The sequence below is a fragment of the Globicephala melas genome, chromosome 17 (genome assembly GCF_963455315.2).
Source record: "Globicephala melas chromosome 17, mGloMel1.2, whole genome shotgun sequence".
NCBI classification, from domain to species: Eukaryota; Metazoa; Chordata; class Mammalia; order Artiodactyla; family Delphinidae; genus Globicephala; species Globicephala melas.
In genome coordinates this window covers 40,190,774-40,206,150 of record NC_083330.1, presented here as the reverse complement: position 1 = coordinate 40,206,150, position 15,377 = coordinate 40,190,774, and the positions used below count along the sequence as shown (strand labels likewise).

At 45.4% G+C, this 15,377-nt stretch overlaps 1 long non-coding RNA gene across 3 annotated transcripts; it reads left to right on the top strand.

Moving 5' to 3' along the window:
• The first annotated feature begins 671 nt into the window (after window positions 1–671).
• On the top strand, window positions 672–12,247 carry LOC132593793 (uncharacterized). Of its 3 annotated transcripts, none has more exons than XR_009559647.1 (4): window positions 672–3,508; window positions 4,288–6,709; window positions 8,001–8,062; window positions 11,833–12,247. It is a non-coding gene; the product is annotated as an uncharacterized lncRNA (long non-coding RNA). The 3 variants fall into 3 exon arrangements; XR_009559646.1 differs by adding an exon at window positions 8,232–8,462 and having other exon boundaries at window positions 672–6,709; XR_011376880.1 differs by having other exon boundaries at window positions 672–6,709.
• The last annotated feature ends 3,130 nt before the right edge of the window (window positions 12,248–15,377 follow it).

The following is a 15,377-nucleotide window of genomic DNA, read 5'->3' as shown; positions in this document are numbered from 1 at the left end:
AGAGGGGGAGGTAGCCCAGCAGGTAGAGAGTCACAACTCAGGGTGAGCCGGGCTTCTTCAGGGAAAGCAGGGGATGATGTGGGAGCACAGAAGGTGGACCAAACACCGTGCTGAGGGCTGGAGGGGGGTGATAAGCAACTGGAAAGGATTGTGGCCAAATTAAGCAGACATTTGTATTGGGAGACTATCATGAAGTCAATGGAAGGTGTATGAGTTTCCTATTGCTGCTGTAACAAATCATGGTAAACCTAGCTTAAAACAGCCCAAATTTATCATCTTATCATTCTGGAGGTCAGAAGCCCATAAGTCTCAGAGAGCTAAAATCAAGGTGTCATCAGGGCTGGTTCCTTCTGGAGGTTCTGGGGGAGAATCTGTTCCTTTAATCTTGCAGCTTTTCAAGGCTGCCAGCATTGCCTGGTTCATGGCCACATCAGTCCAATCTCTGCTGCTACCAGCTCACAGCCTTCTCCTATCATTGACCCCCGCCTCCTCTTGTAAGAACCCCTGTGATTACATTGGGCCCACAGATAATCCAGGATAATCTGCCCATCTCAAGATTCCTTTTTTTTTTTTTTAGTTATTTCTGAGATATACATTTTAAAGTAATAACTAGAATTATGACTTATAACATTATACCAGAACATATAAGATTTTTAGAAATTTCATGTAATGTCTGAAACACTGCTGGGGGCGTCATCCTGGAGGAAGAGAGGCCTGGGCTGGAGGCCTGAGGAAGTTGTAAGCGTAACTCAGGTGAGTTCTTCTGTCCTTCTTCAGGTAGCTCACTTAAGGACACTTGGGCCCTTTATCAGGCTGCCATTTTTTAAATTTTTATTTATTTATTTTTGGCTGCATTTTTGGTCTTCGGGGCTGCACGCAGGCTTTCTCTAGTTGCTACGAGCAGGGGCTACTCTTCCTTGAGGTGTGCGGGCTTCTCACTGTGGTGGCTTCTCTCATTGCGGAGCACGGGCTCTAGGCACGTGGGCTTCAGTAGTTGTGGCATGCAGGCTCAGTAGTTGTAGTGCAGGGACTTAGTTGCTCTGTGACATAGGGGATCCTCCCAGACCAGGGATTGAAACCATGTCCCCTGCATTGGCAGGCGGATTCTTCACCACTGCGCCACCCGGCAAGCCCCAGGCTGCCATTTTCCAAAAGAACTTTACTAATAAAAGACTTGAAAAGAAATCAAAGACGCACAGTCTGTTCTAAAAGCATACCAGTAAAAAACTAGAGTCACTCACACTTTAATACACTCCTGGTGGAGGTGCAGATGGACAAAATCTTTCCCAAAATGAAGAGATACCAAGAGTCTTTCGAAGGACATACCATTTGACCCAGTGATTCTGGGTCATCTCAGATACATCTCAGATTGAGGGGAAAAGGAAATAGACAAAAATGTAGAGATTTATGTATATGGCTGTTAATTCCAGCATTGTTTATAGTAGCAAGTATGGGTAATATCACTGTCCAACGATGTGGGGGATGGCTGTTGGAATTTTATTCTTTCTTTACAAGTGATATTCTCAAAGGATTCTTAAGGCTATGGCGTATTAAGAATATGTCTTGTTAACTAAAAGAAGGCAATTTCAAAACAAAATATATAATATACTACCAACATTTTAAAAGCCATGTATATGCTTAGGGGGAAAAAAGGCATAGTAATTTTCCATAAATTTTCAGAGATTTAGGCCATGGACCCTCTGAAATCCGTCCTAGGGTTCTAGATTTAGGTACCCTGGACTAAAAGGGATATCTCTGGCTAATGGGTTTAGAGAAAATTTTAGTCTTTTTATGTGCACTTTTCCAAGTGTTTCAAATTTTCAGTGAATTGTTTTTATAATCTGAACATTTTCTTTTTAACTTAATGGCATTGGAAAAATTAAGCTGTGGTTTAGGAGAAAATAAGGAAGAAAAATGTGTATGCAGCACAAATTTTCTTAACCAGGGATGTGTGTGTTAGAACCACCTGGGGTGCTTTTTCCACAATACACACCTATCCCCCACCCCAGAGATTCTGATTCAGTATGAAAAAAAAAAAATCCTCAGAATCATCGGGGCACCCCTGCTTAAGGGTCATCAATTTTAAATATGTATGTATTTCCTATATGAAAAAGCAAACTTCAAACCTCCCTCAGCAGTAATGCCTCTCTGTCTTCATTTCTTCATAATTAAGATATTTGATGATTCTCAGGTACTTAGCTGCATTTCTTCACCTCTCTTTTACTTCTTAATAGCATGCATCTCACCAGAAAGCACTATTCTAACTTAAATCTTAGAACTCTCTTACCCTTTAATATGTCTTGTGTCACTGTTACCATCTATAAAGTATTTTGGATCGTACTTGCTGGCAGAGCTCTCAGTATATAAGCCATTGCTCCTTTGCCACCATTTCAGTGATGTTCAGTACCCAACTAGGAAAAAGTTGTTTTGTAGTCCTTCCTTGGAAATTTGCCGACAGCGGAAAGACTAAGTCCTAATTGCCCTCCAAAGCAAGGGTCAAATTTTAATACCCTTAACTGGAAAATTGCAAGACTCAGTTACTTAACTTGGTGAGCAGAACTTGGCATAAAAGCGACACAATCAGATGCCTTTTCTCAGAGGGAGAGCTTTCTACTGGAAATTGATTGAGAAGATGAAGAACATGCTGACCCATTGGCTGGAACTTTTCTCCGGGGTTAGAGAGAGTCCCTTTATGTCTTTATTTTATTCATATATTTACGGCACAAATGGGTGAGCCAAAAGAAGGAACAGACATTTTTGGGCAATGGTTCATCTTTTTTGTCCCCCAGTTGCTTTTCGTTCCAACCTGCATTGAAATTTTGATATAAGATTTTGTTGGTTAGCTAACTCGAGTATCAAGACCTTAAAACATAGCTTAGCTCACTGACCTACATTTTAATCTTTTAATTGTTGAGACTGTTATCTGAAGATCAGGAAAAAGTAAGAAAATCGATTTGCCGATGAACAACTGTTTCAAATTATGACTTGGTTGACTTTAAAAACAAAATATCAACATTAGACCTTAACACTTCAACTTGGAACTTGACTTGGGGCTTGACTGAATTTATAACCTTAATTCCATAGCTTCATCATTCCTAGGAGAAAAGGGTCTATGGACTTGGGTCCAGAGATTTCAGATAGGGGTTTGAGAGTAGGGAAATCGATGAAGGCAACCGTTTAAATATTTGAAGAGAGTCTTTCACTAGACAAACAAATTTGTTTTTTAAATGTAGGGGTTGTGACTGAGTTAAACAAAAATAGAGATATAGTATTTTTAGGTTTCTCTCTGATAGTTTGGAAAATCTTTAAATTCATCTTGACACAGTATTATCTTTACTCTGGAAGCTTTACTTCCTTTCAGTAATGACAATACTGGCGATAACTACAAATTGTAACCACCTCTGCTGTGAGTCAGAATCTAGAGACACCGTGTGAGGTTTGGACACACTGGAAGTTTCGGGAAGAAGGTACAGATGGACCTTGATTACATGGAGCAATCTGGGAAAATGTGAGTAACAGAATTCAACAATTCTAGCTGATTGCTTCTATATTCTAGGTAGTGGAATATTGGGGAGACAGTATAGTGGCACAGTGACTACAATGGGTCAATTAATTAAACTTTCTGGCTGCATGAGGGTTGGGTACATGTGCTCATCTGTGAGGCCGAGCTCTCTCTGAGCTCGGTTCAGGCCTGTGCATTTTCTGTGTGTGTGTGTGTGTGTGTGTAATTTTTAATGGTGCCGATGAAGACTTATAGGATGGCATCTGCTATGGACCAAATGTTTGTGTCCCCCCAAAATCCATATGTTGAAACACTAATTCCCCCACTAATTCCATATGTGATGGTATATGGAGATGAGTATATGGATGGTATCTGGAGATGAAGCCTTTGGAAGGTAATTAAGTCATGAGGGTGGAGCCATCTTGATGGGATTACTTCCTTGATACGAAAAGATACTAGAGAGCTTACTTCCTCTTTTTCAGCTCTCTGCCATGTGACGATACAAGAAAATAGCCATGTACAAACCAGGAAGTGATTTCTCACCAGACGCTGTCCTTCTGGTACCTTGGTCTTGGACATCCTGTCTGTGAGAAATAAATGTTTATGGTCCGAGCCTCTCTATGTCTGTGTATACTATTATAGCAGCCCGAGCTGACTAAGACCACAACCAAGAGACCTTTAGGTTGTATTATGAGCAGCAGGCTGTTTATTTTCTAGTTCACATATCTTTGGTGGGTCACTGGATGACGTACAAACTTTGCTGGCTTTGCCTTCTCTCCCACCAGGGTGAGCATCCGTCAGCAACAGTGCAGTGGTGAGGCACCTCTCAGCCCTCTCTGAGTGCTTGGTTGACGTCCTGGCATGCAGGGGCCCTGCACCTGGCTCACCACGGTGATGCCTGTGTTCTTGTCCGGTCCGAGGAATCAGGGCTGCCGCTGTCCTCTCCTTGTGTGCTTCTCTTTGCCCTTCCAGGCAACCCTGATTTGCTGCCCTTTATTCATGGGAATAAGTGAGTGTGTGTGGGAGTGCTTGGGGGAGTGTTGTCCAGGACACTTGGCCACTGGTCACGTACCTTTACTCAGGAGACAGGCCAGGCCTGTGTGGGGGTGCTGAAAGAGCATGGGCTCTGAAGTTAGACTGCCTGCGTTCAAGTTCCAGCTTTGTGACCTGAGAGCAGTTGCTAAGGCTCTCTGTGCCTCTGTCTCCCCATCTATAAAAAGTGGGATGATTATAATATTACTCATCTCATAAGATTATGTGATAAGTAGGTAAACGTGAAGGACAGTGCTTGGCACTTAGTAAGCACTTAATACATGGTGCCTGTTATGATTTCACAGGTGTTGACACAAAACTACTTACCTTGGCCTTTCCATTTCCAGCGCGGAAACAGATTCTTCTCCATGTTTAGACTCTTTTGTTTTTATGTGAGGGGAGGTGACAATACTGGGAAGAGAAAAAGGGCTTATTTTACTGACCTGGAGTCAAGCAGCTGCAGGGGCCCATGACCGGGGAGCAATGCCAGGAAAGGAGATCTGGGTCCCAAGAAGTTGATACCAAGTCTCCCAGATTGACCAGCTGGTCTGTGGATATCTAGGCCCCTGCCCGCTCCCATGTACCCTTACTTTCTTGCCCTTCTATGGGTGTGACTGCCTGTGAGGAGCTGAGGATGAAAAAAACAGGGAGAAGAGGCAGGGGTCAGTTTGGGTGTTTATTAACTAAAGAACAGATCTTGACCTATCTATGGGTTCTACGTATTCCTTCTACCTGCACATCCATCGCGCCTTCCCCTCCCCCGCCTAGCCGCTGGCACCAAACTATCAACAAAGGATTGCTTGTATGTTGGGTTTTTAAGGAAAGAAAAGTCCTAGATTCGCACATTTGTAAAGAAAAAATTATCTGGCCCATATCTTTGCCTGCCGTTGTCAACAGCAAATCAGTGGCTTCCAAAGTTTCCCCAACCACAAAAAGCTGACCTTCCCAGCTCCAGCTTTCCGAGTAAGGTGAGACTGACCTCAGAGTTTTGTATTTATCATTGGATTTTGCCAAACAAGCCAGCTTAACGAAAAACATGGAATTGAGACCATCTTCACAGGCCAAAACCTGAACAGTAACGAGAACAGAAACTTGGCGATTGGGGCTCCATTTGTTTCTGAAATCCTTCTCTTGTCCTCTCCCTCCCTTCCCCCAGGAGTGTTTAAACCATTGAATAAAGATTTCATTCAAAGGGAACTGATTGGCTCTCCCACAAAGCGGGCGGGAGATGCGTCATCTGGCGTCAGCAGCCTCACCGAGGGGAGGAAGGTGGTGTTACTGGCACCTTTTATGTCAGGAGATCAGCTTTCCCTTTTGGCTGACAGTGTTTTGTTATTAGAGTTTGTTTAAAACTGGAGTCCTTAGGGTCCCTTTCTGAATAACACTATCAGCATCTTTCTAAGCAGCAAAAGATGTTTCTTTCCCTACTTCAGATCTGGCCTTAAAAAAAACCAGACCCTATCTGTTGGCTTGTTTTGGTCTTTTAGACAACAGAGTTTTCAGACTTTTTGAAGTTTTAGAAATTTCACCTTAAAAATAATGAGAACCTTGATTAAAAGACGTTTCAAAGATATAAGGCAAATATTCGTGAAGCACAAAGTACAGCTCTCTGTAGACAATAATCTATGTTAAAAAGGGACCCTAAGAGTGATAACTTAATAAAATATTAGGGTGGTAAGTTTGGAGATGGAGGTTAAGGGGCTGTAATAAAATTCTTTATTTCATTTATTGCGATTTTATTGCTATGCTCTTGCCCCCCAGGGAACTGTGAGGAATATGGAGAGAGATGGAAAACAGGTATGACTTTGGAGGTGTAAGTTTTAGCAGGTGGTGGGATGGCGGTGTCTTTAGCTGGAAAAGAAGGAATCGATTTGGGGATAGAGGATGGTAATAATATATTGGACGCGTTGAGTGTATGTGCCTGGACGACATCTTCCACCCAAACATAGACTCCGTGGAGACAGCAAGATGTCTCGTGTATGTTTGTATCTAGAACACTTATTACCCAATAAATGTCTGATAAATAGTTGAATTAATGAATTAATGATGTCACGTGGAAATGTTTACCACACAGGTGGGAAAGTAAATCTGATACTCCAGGGAAGACCGGGATCTAATGATCCTGAGAAAATCCACAGAGACATTACAATTGGAGCCCTGGGAGCAGATACATTGGTGAGTGAGCGTGAGTGAGGCGAGAATGGTGCCGAGAACAGATCTGGGGGATTGCTTATGTTTCCCTAGGGTCAGCCCCCTGGGCATTTCTAAACCTTCCAGACCACTAGGGCTGTGGTTGGCCTTTCACAATTGCTAGACTAATCTGGATAGAAGTCTGAGGACTAGAGGGACATGAGAAGTGTACGGTCTCTCCTACAAAATAGCTCCATCAGGAGGTATGTTACAATGGAAAAAGCAAGTCTCAGAAGATGCCACACACGTTCGTTAGCAGGTGCAGAAAACGTCACACATTCAACATTTTCTTTTAAGTTTGGTGGCGTCCTAGATGTCCAGCAATACTTGGCATGTAATGTTCTCTTGAGGCAGATGTGACAATGGTGGGGAATCAGCTTCTAGGCGAATAGGATGAATCCTCCTTGCAGAAGGAACACACAGGACCAAGTGGAGCCCAAGGCCTAGGGAGCCATGTGGTCTAAAATCAAGGGCCCATGTTTTGTGCTGCCTTGGCCTCTTGTAAAATCAAGAGGGCCTTGAATGGCCTAACTGCAAGTTCCCCTTCCTGCTCTGCTCCAGTGGATAAGATCCCCCAGCCAAACAAACCTCCTTGTCACAGGGCCCAGCGCGGTGGTGCTTATCCCTGAGTAGCGGGCTTCAGCTCCCTGCCGGCCCACGCAATTATTCCAAGAGGCCAACCACCTCCTCCCGAGAGAGCCAGGGGCCACTTCCCCGACTTGGTCCTACAAAGCCTGCCTCCCACTGTCTCTGGCTGTTCACTCTGTTCCTGAGTGCAATGCCCGCGTGGCCCCGTGTGGCATCCGGGGTCCTCCTCCCACGCTGTGAGCATATGTGACTAATACACTGCTGTCCATCTTACCTGTCCAGTGTGGAGTGTCACCTGTTTGGTCATCTCCATAACCAATGGGGTGAATAGGGGGTGATTGAGACAGGCCCCCCCAAAGGCATTCAGCTGCCGGATCCACAAGATTTGACATCCCCCTCACGCAAGGTGTGTGTACAGCATTTCAAGCCGATTCCCATATCTTCAGCACCACTCGTGTCCATAGTAAGATATTCTATAACATTCGTAATGCTTGTTTACAAACCTGATTGTAGCATTGAAACTCCTGGTGCAGCTGTTTCTACTAATGTGCATGTAAAACTGTTTCTAGAGTGTAGATACCTAATAGGGTCTTCCAAAGGCTAACTATATTTCTGACAGGGTATTCCCAGAGTGCTAGGTTACATCTGTATCACTGCCTTTGCTGAAACAGTCTAAATTATGTTACAGATGATATGAGTGATTGGTTCCTTTCATACTGAAATCAATTGGCTTGAACTTCTTTTCGTAAGGTAGGTACATTGGTTCGTCTTTTTCCAGATCTGTGGGGATTGGCTGGGTGGACTTACCTCTCTCCTAGTCAACTGCCCTCTATGAATTTACAGTCTCTCTCTCTTTTTTTTTTTTTTTTGTGGTACGCGGGCCTCTTACTGTTGTGGACTCTCCCTTTGTGGAGCACAGGCTCCGGACGTGCAGGCTTAGCAGCCATGGCTCATGGGCCCAGACGCTCTGCGGCATGTGGGATCTTCCCGGACCGGGGCACGAACCCGTGTCCCCTGCATCGGCAGGCGGACTCTCAACCACTACGCCACCAAGGAAGCCCTACAGTCTCTTGTGTGTTCTCCCTTCCTCAAACCCTTGGCCACTTAGGGCAGCACCCCGGTTCCCTCACTCCCCAGATCACCACTGACGGTGAGTAACAGACATTGCTGAAGACGCAAAGTAAGGACAGGCCATTCACCTAAACTGAATACTAACGGGGTTGCCAGATTTAGCAAATAAAACTATAAGACTCAATTAAATTTGAGTTTCAGATAAACAATGAGAAATTGTTTAGTATAAACGTGTCCCCAGTATTGTGTGGTAACCTGTATTTTATCTGTCAGTCCTAAATGCTAACCCTAAACACTAAATCCTAAAAAAAAACCCATCACTTCTTACTCCAACAAACAGAAATTACCCCCTGAGTAGCTTTTCCCTTTTGCCAGCCGAGGAGCATCATCTTGTCAGAGATGAACACATGGCGTGAGGTGAGGGCAGGCGGCGGGCTGGGCACTGGGCGATGGTGGGTGAAGGGGTGAGGAAGGTGAAAGAAGCCACCAGCCTGGGCTTTGTGACTTTTGCAAAAGCAATTCCAGCAGGTGTTGGGAGGAGAATGATTTGAAGTGATGAAAAAAAGACCAGGAGAGACTTTTTTAAAGTTTGGCAGTGAAGTGGCGAGTGGATACGAACTTGAAGGGGATGGAAAACCTCAGAATTAAAAAAAAAAAAATTGAATGGGTTTATATGTTTTTGTGGGCAGAAGAGAAGGAGCCACTAAAGATAGGCAGATTAAAGATGTCAGAGAGGGCTTCTCTGGTGGCGCAGTGGTTGAGAGTCCGCCTGCTGATGCAGGGGACACGGGTTCGTGCCCGGGTCCGGGAAGATCCCACATGCCGCGGAGCGGCTGGTCCTGTGAGCCGTGGCCGCTGAGCCTGCGCGTCCGGAGCCTGTGCTCTGCAACGGGAGAGGCCCCAACAGTGAGAGGCCCGTGTACCACAAAAAAAAAAAAAAAAAGATGTCAGAGAGGAGTGAAGTATGGATCAAGCATTTAAGAAGAGGGGAACCCTTTCTTTTGTCAGCTGTCTGATGGAGAAGTAGTGTTATGGGCTGAATTGTGTGCCCCCAAATTCACACGTTGCAGTCCTCCACCCCAGTGCCTCAGAATGTGACTGTATTTGGAGATAGGACCTCTAAAGAGGTAATTAAGATAAAATGAGGTCCTATGGGAGGACCCTAATCCAATATGACTGAGTGTCCTTATAAGGAAAGGAAGTTAGGACACAGACACACACGGCAGGAAGGTCATGTGAAGACACAGCGAGGGGACAGCCATCTACAAGCCAAGGAGAGCGGCCTCAGAAGAAACCAACACTGACCATATCTTGGTTTCAGACTTCCAGTCTCCAGAACTGTGAGAGCATAAATTGCTGTTGTTTAAGCCACACAGTCTGTGGTGCTTTGTTATGGCAGCCCTAGCAAACTAGTGCAGCGGTATTTGTAGTCACTGTGCACACAGGCCTTGGTCAGACAGGGTAGGTTTGAACCCAGGCAGGGCTTCTTTCTGGCTGTGTGATCTTGAGTGACTTACTAAACTTGGAAGCCTCAGTTTCCCCCTCTGCAAAATGGGAATAACAGTTTGCATCTTGTATTGTAAGAATTAAAATGAGGTAATGCATATAAGACCCTTAGCAAGTAGTTAAGTGCTTGATATTTCTTTTTTTTTTTGCGGTACGCGGGCCTCTCACTGTTGTGGCCTCTCCCGTTGTGGAGCACAGGCTCCGGACACGCAGGCTCAGCGGCCATGGCTCGCGGGCCCAGCTGCTCCGCAGCATGTGGGATCTTCCCGGACCGGGGCACGAACCCGCGTCCCCTGCATCGGCAGGCGGACTTTCAACCACTGCACCACCAGGGAAGCCCAGTGCTTGATATCTTATCCCTTCAACAAATATTTACTGAAAGACAATGTGCCAGACACTGTTCTAAGTGCTGGGAACATAGTGAATGAGAAGAAAACCCGTGTCCTCAGGTAGTTTTCATTCTGGTGAGGGAAGACAGACAATAAACAATTATGTAAAATTGATAATAAGTTAGATAAAATGGCAAAGTCTACAATATAAGTGCTGAGGAGAAAAAGTAAAGCAGGGAAGGGTTAAATGAAACGCTAGGGGGTATTTAAATTTTAGATAGGGTGACCAGGGAAGACCTCACTAAGAAGGTAACTTTTGAGTTAAAACTGAAGTGGAGGAAACAGCATTCTAGCAGAGGAAACGGCAAATGCAAAGGCACTGTGGCAGAAATTACCTTGGTCTACATAAAGCACAGCAAGGAGGCCAGTGAGTACAGAGAGGATCAAACAAGAGAAAGAGAGCAAGAGATGAGTCCAGAGAGGAGACAAGGCCAGTCACGCAGGGCCCTATGGTGATTGAACGATGGCCCCCCCAAAATATATGTCTATGTCTTAATCCCTGGAACCTGTGAATATTCCCTGTTACTTTATATGACAAAAATATGATTAAGCATCTCGAGAGGTGAAGTTTATCTTGGATTATCCAGGTGGACTCTGAATGCAATCACACGTATCCTTATAAGACAGACACACAGAGAAGGTGATGGAAAGACATAGCAATGAGGGCATGAGTCACAGGCCAAGCCAAAGAATGCTGACAGGCACTGGAAGCTGGAAGAGGCAAGGAATGCATTATCCCCTAGAGCTTCCAGAGGGAGTACAGCCCTGACGATGCCTTGACTTCGACATCTGGCCTTCAGAACTGCGAGAGAATAAATTTCTGTCGTTTTAAAGCCACCAATTCGTGGTAATTTGCTATGGAAGATCTAGGAAAGTAATACAGGCCTTAGAGGTCATATTAAGGAAGTTGACTTACCTTCTGAGTGATATGGGGGACCACTGGAGAGTTCTGAGTAGTAGAACAACATGATCGGACTTTTGTTTAAAAAATCACTTTGGGGACTATGTTGGAGTGTGAGGCACAAGGGACAGAAACAAGGGCATCAGTTAGGAGACAAGTGTTGGAGTTCAAGTGAGCTATGATGGTAGGTAGGGCCAGGGTAGCAGAGTGAAGGTGGGGAGAAGGGGCCAGATTCTGGATATATTTCAAAGGGAAAGCCAACAGGATCTCTGGTAGACCAGATGTATGGTGTGAGAGAAGGGAGGAGTCAAGGATGACTCCAAGATTTCTGTTTTGAGCCATTGGAAGAGTAGAGTTGCTGCTACTGAGATGGGGCAGACAGCAGTAGAAGCTGGTTTTGGTGGGTGAGGTGAAGGGCCAGTTAAGTGCTCAGTTTGGGATGTGTTATCTCTGAGATGCCTATTAGACATCCAAATGGAGATACTGAGTAGCAGCTGACATATGGATTCGGAGTCCACGTGAGGGGTTCGGGCTGGCAATGTAACTGACAAGTCAACAGCACACAGGTTCTATTTAAAGCCAAGAAAAGTTAGCTCTTAAAAAGTGCAGGCAAGTGTTTGTTTCACTTCGTGTTGTTTCGTTTTAATTGACAGGACGACCACACTGCAAAGCCTTTATTGAGTCAAAGAAGCACAAGCAACTGCTTCTAGATGTCTGCACTCAAGCTTGGTTGGCTCCTGACATGTCCTTAGTTGACTCTGACCCCATGGACCACAACCACCAGGATAACGGCATCATCTGGCAACGGTGCTGACTACAGACTTAGGAAAACGCAAGATATTTAAAAATCAGTAACTATAAAAATCAGTCCAAGCTCCACTCCTCTTGCAAAATACCCCCAGTCTGCAAACAGTCCTCCCTGAACAGAGTTTGAACAAGAGCTCTGTCTGGAGTTGCATTCTTGCTTACACCCCAGAAGGGCACATCCTGAACAGCCACCTATAAGAAAAGGAAGTCTTTCACTGAGACCTGGGGAATGGAGTGTATTTGAAAATCCCTTGGTGTTTTTAAGCAATAAATTTAGGTTAAGTTTGAAAGAGCTTCACAGGCAAGTTAATTTTTCTGAGAAAGATGTGGCTAATTTGAAAGCAATAACAATGACTTTAGCCTCACCATCGTTGTGCTTTATACAGCACTTTATATTCACAATCGGTTTCAAAGACTGTCGTGTTTACTGTCATAATCACTTCCATTCTATTCCCTCCTGAAAGGAAAGCTGAAAATATCACTGACCTATGGGAAAAATACATTTAAAAATCAGAGGAAGAAAAATAACTTACTTAGAAAAAAGTTTTCTAAATTTTCTACTTTGATTTACTTCATGAATTACAAACTGTATATGAGTCAGATATCCATTTGTTTGAAGGTAGCCGGTGTCTCAGGAGAGGCGAGGTGGAGGAAGGAATAGAGGTGTTGGCGTGAGAACTGGGTTCGAATCCCAACTCTGCCCTTCACTAGCTTTGACTCTAGTTGCATTCGCGCTCTGACACTGAGTCTCCTCCCCTCTCAGGTGGAGCCATACCAACTACCTTAGGAAGTTGTGAGGATGAAACAAAGCATTATACCCAAGGCACGTAGCAGAGACCTGTCACAGGGCAGACATTCGGGAAAGGCCAGTTGCTTTTCTGCACCATGTACCTCTGACTTGCATCAGAAATCAAGAAACAAGCTCATGACTTGTCATAGGCCGACCATTACTAGATGCTGGAGGTTAAAGAGTGCGTAAGACACATTCCTGGCTTTGAGGCTCTCACGGTCCTTCAGGGAAGTCCTTCCTCCCTTCCTTCCTTCCTTCCTTTCTTCCTTAACAGATATTTATTAAGTGGTTATTATGTGTCAGGCGCTGTTCTAAGAGAGCATAGATGAAATTCCTGTCCTCAAGGAGCTTACCTTTTACTGGAGGTGACAGTAATCACACAGACAAAGAAGTAGATAATGTCAGACAGGTAAGGGTCAGTGCTATGAAGGAAACTGGGGCTGGAGAATAATGGTCAGGGTTGCTATTTTGGTAGGATGCTTGGGGCAGCCTCTCTGAGGAGGTGACCTTTGAGAAGAGACCTGATGGAAGGGAGGCCATGTGGCTCTGGGGGAAGACAGTTTCCAGAAAGTACAAAGCTCTGAGGCGGGAATGCGCTTGGTTGAGAAATGGATGGGAGGCCAGTGTGGCTGGAGCAGATAAAACAAGGGGACGGTGAAGGAGGTGTGGTTGGAGGGACAACCAGGGGTCAGATGGCAGGGGACAGACAGACACTCATTTCTCTGGAACACAAGTGCTTTGCTGGTGGTACCAATGAGGTGCTGTGGGGACACAGAGGAGGGCTTTGTTAGCTCTGCTTTTGGGTGAGAGGTGGAGGTGTGTTGGTGTGAGGGAAACCTTCTCAGAGAGCTGGGGATGGAGCTGAGCCTTTATCATAGGCTCAGGCTCTGCTAAATGCTGGGGGCAAAGACAGCAAGACACAGTGTTGGTCCTTCAGGGATTTACAACCTTTTGAGATTATGAAACAAAATACTTGACCTGCCGAAGCCTGAATGGGGTGCCGTGAGCCCCGCAGAGCAGGTCAGCCGCCTGTACTGTGGGGTCGCCATATATGGCGGCCTCATGGGGGCCAGAAAAGCCCTTTGAGTGGTAATGTGATTGGATCACACAGTGAGTGGCGTTGAAGGTGAACTGGAGGGGGGACAAAGTGGGGTGAAAAACATAGGCATTTGCTGAAATTAATTTGAAGATATGCATTACATATCCTCTACTCTGTCCAAAGGAGGTCTTTGCCAGCATGATACAACATGCCCTATCTTGTCCCAGGGTTGTCGGTGAGTGCAGCTGTTGGTGTCTTTTGGAATCAGGGGGCTTGCTCTTCTAATTGCAGCTGTGTTCCCTCATGATTTTGGCCTCCAGCTGGGAAGCCGGTCTGCAGGCCTCTGTCCACACCGAGAACTATTAGGAAATGTAAAGGGACATTGTTTCAGGGAATGACCGTGTGTCTTCTTGCACTGGGCCACCCTGTTAATATGGGAGATGGGGAGGGGAGGGAGGCATGGTTAGTGGGCCTGCTGAGAGACTGCAGGCAGAGAAGGCCTAACCTAAGGTCGATCAGGCAAACCTAGGTCTGATTTCCAATTCTGCCCTGAGACAGCTGCCTTTGGGCCAGTAACTGAACAGATTTGGGCTTTATTTTGCTCATCTGTGACCTGGGCTGATAAGTGTATAAATTTCACACTGCTGTTGTGAGGACAGCAACACATTAGGTTGTCAGTAAAGGTTAGCTATGTTTTCTCATTGCAATACATCTCATTAAAGAGGTAGAAATGACCTCAGTTCACGTGAACAGTTTGAATTGTTTGCACTTGATATGGTGGACCCATGGCAGCCAAAGTGATATGATTAGATCTCACAGTAAGTGGTGTTGAAGATGAGCTGGAGAAGGGACAAAGAAGGGTAACAATAAGGCAGTAAGCATTGGTTTCTCTTTCAAGCCATTTGGTTGCAAAGGGAAGGAAAGACCACTTGAGGGGAATTTTTTTTTTTTTTTTTTTTTTTGCGGTACGCGGGCCTCTCACTGCCGGGGCCCCTCCCGCTGCGGAGCACAGGCTCCGGACGCGCAGGCTCAGCGGCCATGGCTCACAGGCCCAGCCGCTCCGCAGCATGTGGGATCTTCCTGGATCGGGGCACGAACCCGCGTCCCCTGCATCGGCAGGCAGACTCTCAACCACTGCGCCACCAGGGAAGCCCGAGGGGAATTTTTAAGACAGACTTTAAGGGAAGGTTGCAAATCTAGGCTGATGGAGCTGCTGTGACGTGCCCTACCGTGGACACCATTCACGTCCAAAGAGGTGGGTTTTGTCCTTTACTCTAACCAAGGGGTTCGTAGAGAAAAAGAATAAAGTCATGGTTATCCTGAGCTGGTACCAGAAGAGTGTAACAAGGATAGAGCCCTTGCTCAGACACTACCCACTGGGCTCCAATAAACATCTCTGTCAACACCCGTTGTCATGGGAACAGCTTTACCCATAACCCCAAAAGACTTTTACTCTTTGGTTAGTTCATTTAGGGAAAAAAACAACCAACCAACACCCTCACTACCCTTCACCACACCTGGCACATCACACATACCCAACAATTATTTCCTGGCTGCATAAA